Source organism: Macrotis lagotis, chromosome 5, assembly GCF_037893015.1.
Source record: "Macrotis lagotis isolate mMagLag1 chromosome 5, bilby.v1.9.chrom.fasta, whole genome shotgun sequence".
In the NCBI taxonomy this organism is placed as follows: domain Eukaryota; kingdom Metazoa; phylum Chordata; class Mammalia; order Peramelemorphia; family Peramelidae; genus Macrotis; species Macrotis lagotis.
Genome location: NC_133662.1, coordinates 75,796,962 through 75,802,346, shown reverse-complemented (window position 1 = coordinate 75,802,346; position 5,385 = coordinate 75,796,962). Strand labels below are relative to the sequence as shown.

Sequence of the window (5,385 nt, the reverse complement as noted above, 5' to 3'; positions counted from 1 at the left end):
CTTTTTGGTATCAGAAAAAGAGTCTCCTTAGAGGAAAAGTGTATCTATTAGCTCAACTCTTACCTAAGTTTGGGCAGCCAACCGTAATCTATTATCCAAGAGAAAGAGAGAGAGAGAGAGAGAGAGAGAGAGAGAGAGAGAGAGAGAGAGAGAGAATCTGTTGACTATTTATTGATCTGTAATATAGAAAGTAGAGGCAAAGGGAGAAAAGGGAATGAGAAGAGAAAATGACAATGGTACAAAATGTTATAATGGAGAGATATATTGCAGAGCTACAACTAGGTGGGATGACTGGATCTAGGTGGGAGACTAACTGTTAGACAGCAAAGACATTTTTGCTATTACAATAGAGCAGAAATAATTGAGTTTGGTATTTATTAATAAGAATTATTAGTTAAAATAAAAAGCTACTGTATTGAATGCTTCAGGTTTCTGCATTGCAGGTAAACTATTCCCCAGATTAGTCTTATTCTGATTTCCCCTTCTTTTCTGGCAATTTCCCTAGCAGTGCTTTTGTGGTACCCTATGAACTCTAGAATTGGCCAGTGTCCTGAGATCTTTTGTTTCCCCACCATAGGGCAGTATTCTAGGATTTCTTCCCAGTATGAGGTTATTCTTCCTGGAATCTCTTCCCCAACAACTGAATTTCTCTGAAAAAAAAGTTAATTTGAGATTGTGTTTACACTGGGAGCATTTTGTCATTTGCACTAGACCATGAAATTACTAATGAGTCAACAAACATTTATTAAGTCCTTACTAGCTGGGTGATACAGTTGGATAGAGGGCTAGGTCTGGCAGGAAAGCTCACTTCCTACTAGTTCTGTGACCCTGGGGAAGTCACTTAATCCTGTTTGCCTCAATTCCCTCATCTGCAAATGAACCGAAGAAGAAAATGGCAAATCAATCCAGTATCTTTGCCAAGAGAACTCAAATGGGGTCATGGAAAGTCAGACACAACTGAAAATAACTGAATTGAATAGCTAAACACTATTCTAGACATAATCATCTTCATATCCTTTCCTCTTCTTATCCTTATATTAAATCCAAGTTCAGCAATGGGACACTTCACTAGTTTCCGTTTTAGGGCAGCAACTTCCTCAGGCCTTGTTGCTTCATATTTCATTCCTAAGTTTTTTTATGCATTTCATTATGCCAAATAAATCATAAATAGGCTTTATTCTCATTTAGCATAAGACTTTCTGATAGTAACTTTCCATGTTAATTCTAGCACTGTAGACACTTGGTAAAATGGTAGAGCAATCTGCAAAAGTGTATATAAAAGATAAACATCTCTCTAAGCATTTCTATTAAGAAAGTCATTAGCTATTATCCTTAAAATTACTGGGTTCTTGAGTAAAAGACAACTAGTCCTAAAGTTAATGAGAAAACCTTCAAATGGCAGGTAAGGATTGTGGACATGTGATACCTGATTAAAAAAAACAAGGAATCAAAAATCCATGAGGCTTGGTTACTTTACCTAAGGTCTCATGTGGAAAGGAAAGACTAAAGTGGCCCTCAGGGCTAGTTATTTGATGGGAAGTCCTTCCGCAAACAATATAGTCTTCTGTCTTTTTGAGAACTTTACACTTTGTGGCACTGGCAGGAATAGTAAGTTTAGTACCTTAGTTGAGGACTGTGGGAGAAGTTGATATATCTAGGAACTGTACAAGAATATTTTTTTCCTAGACCAATTCACCATAACAGAGCTCAAGAGACTCCATTATTAAATAAACTGAACCTTCTCTTTGAATGAACAGGTCATGCATTTCCTTTAAAATGACCTTGTCTATTTTTTTCCTTCAGGACCTCACTTCTCCACAATCATTCAATAAATAAACATAAACTAACTTGACAAATGAGACTGTAGTGCTGACCAGAGTCTTCCAAAAAAAAAGAAAGAATCAATCTAATGCATCATATTCTTGGTTAGGTGTCTGTCAATTTCTTTTACAATAACGATGGTCATAACTGAGAATTCCAGCTACTGATATTGCCGGTATTTATGACTGTGGGCTATGCATCTAGCAGGTATTAAAAATGACTTGTCTACATTATTTTATTATAGTAATGCAAAGGTTGTCATATTTGAGAATTATGATTGGATTATGGTATTTCTCAAGAAGAATGTCAAAAGTCCAGTGACTTCTAATCAGTGGCATAGTGGGATTATCTACAGATAAATCACTCATTCAATCAAAAGGCATTTATTATGAGTCAGGTGGGCAGCTAGATGGTACAGTGGATAGAACACTGGACTTATAAGCAGGAAGACTCATCTCTATGAATTCAAATCCAGTTTCAGATGCTAACTAGCTATATGATCCTAGACAAATCACTTACCACTGTTTGCTAAGATTTCCTTATCTGTAAAAATGATCTAGAGAAGGAAATGGCAAACACTCCAGTATCTTTGCAAAGAAAACCCCAAAATGGTGACAGAAGAGTGGGACATGATTGAACCAATCAAAATGTGTTAGACACTATACTAGGCTGGGGATACAAGACAAAAATGAAACAGGGAGTTTATATTTTAGAGGGGACAACAACATGAATGACATATAAACTAATGAAAAATATAGAATCCGCATTTTAGAGCTAGAATGGACTTTAGACTCTGGAGCCATCCTCATTTTACAGACAGAGAAATTGAAACTCAGAGACTTTTTTAAAGTTATTTTCTCAAGGTCATGCAGCTCACAAATGATGAAGGTAAAATTAGGATCTAATTCTTGGTTCAAATCTAGGGCTGAAAAATTCTAGGGTTTCAGAAATCAATTGTGTCAATAAAACATCTACCAAGAGACCATTGCTCAGTAAGTCAACTATCATTTAATAAGCATTTACTATGTGTCAAACACTGTTCTAAATAATGGAGATAGAAATGTAAGTATGGCAAAGCACAGTTCGTACTCTCAAGGAGCTTACATTCTTTTTCTTTAATTTTCTTTTCTGCTTTTAAATGGAAAAAGGTTTAATAAAAAGGAGTTATTTTCACTTCAAATCAAGCTAAAGAATCCCTGTTTCTATAGACTTAGGAACTCTCTCAATAGAAAACTTTACAAAGAATTCAAGAGTTAACTGATCAGTCCATTCTTCCTTCTTCGGTTGAGTTCTAATCATCTTCATAGCCTTTCATCTTTTTATCCTTATATTAAATCCAAGTTCAGCAATGGGACACTTCACTAGTTTCCGTTTTAGGGCAGCAACTTCCTCAGGCCTTGTTGCTTCATATTTCATTCCTAAGTTTTTTTATGCATTTCATTATACCAAATAACTAATAAATAGGCTCTATTCTCATTTAGCATAAGACTTTCTGATAGTAACTTTCCATGTTAATTCTAGTGCTGTAGACACTTGGTAAAAATGGTAGAGCAATCTGTAAAAGTGTATATAAAAGATAAACACCTCTCTAAACATTTCTATTAAGAAAATCATTAGCTGTTGTCCTTAAAACTACTGAGTAAAAGAGAACTAATCCCTAAAGTTAATGAGAAAACCCTCAAATGGCAGGTAAGGATTGTGGACATTAAGGTGAAAATTAAACTGCTGAATAAGTAAAAGTTCATATTCCAAAATTTGTTTACATCTTTTCTTGTCCAGGAGGCTCTCCCAACGATTTCCAACAAACTGCACTGTACTCGTGAAATTCATCTACTTTGCGTGCCAAAAATGCACAAGTATGCATTATCCGAAGGCGATATTCCATCACTGAATTAAAGGTTAAAAGGCTTCAAATATGTACCTGCTGTGCCCGCCACAGACCTTGGCACTGTAGGCTTAAGTATGGAGCAGAAGTCTAGCCTTGTAATAATTGCGGATTATCAGTTCTTCATGAGGTTTAAGAAGGAATGGCTCATTTGAGAGAGCCTTCCTGTTCTCCACCGCTTTGTGCTTGAACTTGCAGTTGACATCGGTTTGAAGGCACCCGAAGAGCAGCTCCTCTCTGAAAATGTTTGGTGGGGCTTCTGACTGCTGTGGTGATACATCTTGGGCAGCAGCGGAGGGTGAAGGGCCAGATGGGTCAGGCGGCAGCTCCAGGAGACAGACATCGAATCTGGTCCTCCTGCACACAAGGAGCTTCCATTCTAATGGGGAGAAAGGAATACAGAAAAGGAAGCTGAAAGAAAAGAGGACCAAAAGTGCCCTGTGCTGGAGGATGGTGGAGAAGGTCTAGAGGGCAGCCTGGGTAGGGGAATAGGTTGTGGCTGCCTGGGTGCCCTGAGGTTCTAAAAGGAACCATTCAATCAGGTCAGAGGGGATTTGCAAAGAGTGAATTCTAAGGCTAGAATAAGAAACTTCAGGATGAAGAGTTGGAGTATAGTAGAGAAGATTCACAGTGTGACCTGGAGAAAAATACCCACATCTTAGCCTTTTCCTCTGTTTTCACTTTTGACTTTTATTTTTTTAATCAGCCTCATAGGAGCTAAAGCTAACTAAATTTAGAGGGGGGAGGGAAATCACCTTTTTTTTTAAAATTTATTTTTATTAAAGATATTACTTGATTTTTACAATTTTCCCCCCAATCTTACTTCCCTCCCCCCACCCCACCCCACGGAAAGCAATCTGTCAGTCTTTACTTTGTTTCCATATTGTACCTTGATCCAAATTGAGTGGAAATCTCCTTTTCTTATGAAGTAATTTTGCATCTTTTATTTCTCCTGTCCCTCTTTGTTCTTACTGAGTCTTCTCCCCTTACTATGTTCAAGGATACTATTTAGATTCTAACTAGCCAAGGAAAAATGAAATTTTGTCTTATTAATTGATCATTCAGGAAGGGGAAGGTTCCATTTCTTCCTGTAGCAACTGCTGTTCCTGTACTTGCTTCCTAGTCCTCCTCCAACGTGATTCACTGTGAGGCTAGTAAATCAACCTTCCATTCTCTTCTTTTCCTGTCCTTCACTCACCACTGTGATGATCTGGCCAATTATAGTTGAAGATGCATCAGGAGAGAGGCAGAGACTGTATTCATCTTCTTGGAAAGGATTGTTAACCTGGAGGTTTTTTTTTATTGTATTATATTATGGAAATGATTGTATTATTCCATCAACTAAAAACAAAATAAAATGTAAAAACAAATCATACATATGATTATGTGGTCAAATCAGGAAAAATATTTTGATTTTTTAAAAAATTGTATTGAAATACATTATTTTGAAAATGGGGGACCATGGGCTTTATTAGACTGCCAAAGGGATCTGTTGAAGATTAAGAATACTAATCTAAATAATACCATTCTAAAAGAATACTGTTCAGGGGAAGGCAAGAGCTCAGGAGAGGACTATCAGTCTCAGGGTTCCATCACTCAGGCTCTTGAGAACAAGGACTGGACACTCTCCTAGCATTTGTGCCCTAGCCACCAATACTCACCCTCCAAATATTTGCCTC

The 5,385-nt window shown here is 37.1% G+C and overlaps 1 pseudogene; it reads right to left on the bottom strand.

Moving 5' to 3' along the window:
- Positions 1 to 992: 992 nt before the first annotated feature.
- Positions 993 to 3,986, bottom strand: LOC141489764 (cyclin-H-like; annotated as a pseudogene).
- Positions 3,987 to 5,385: the final 1,399 nt, after the last annotated feature.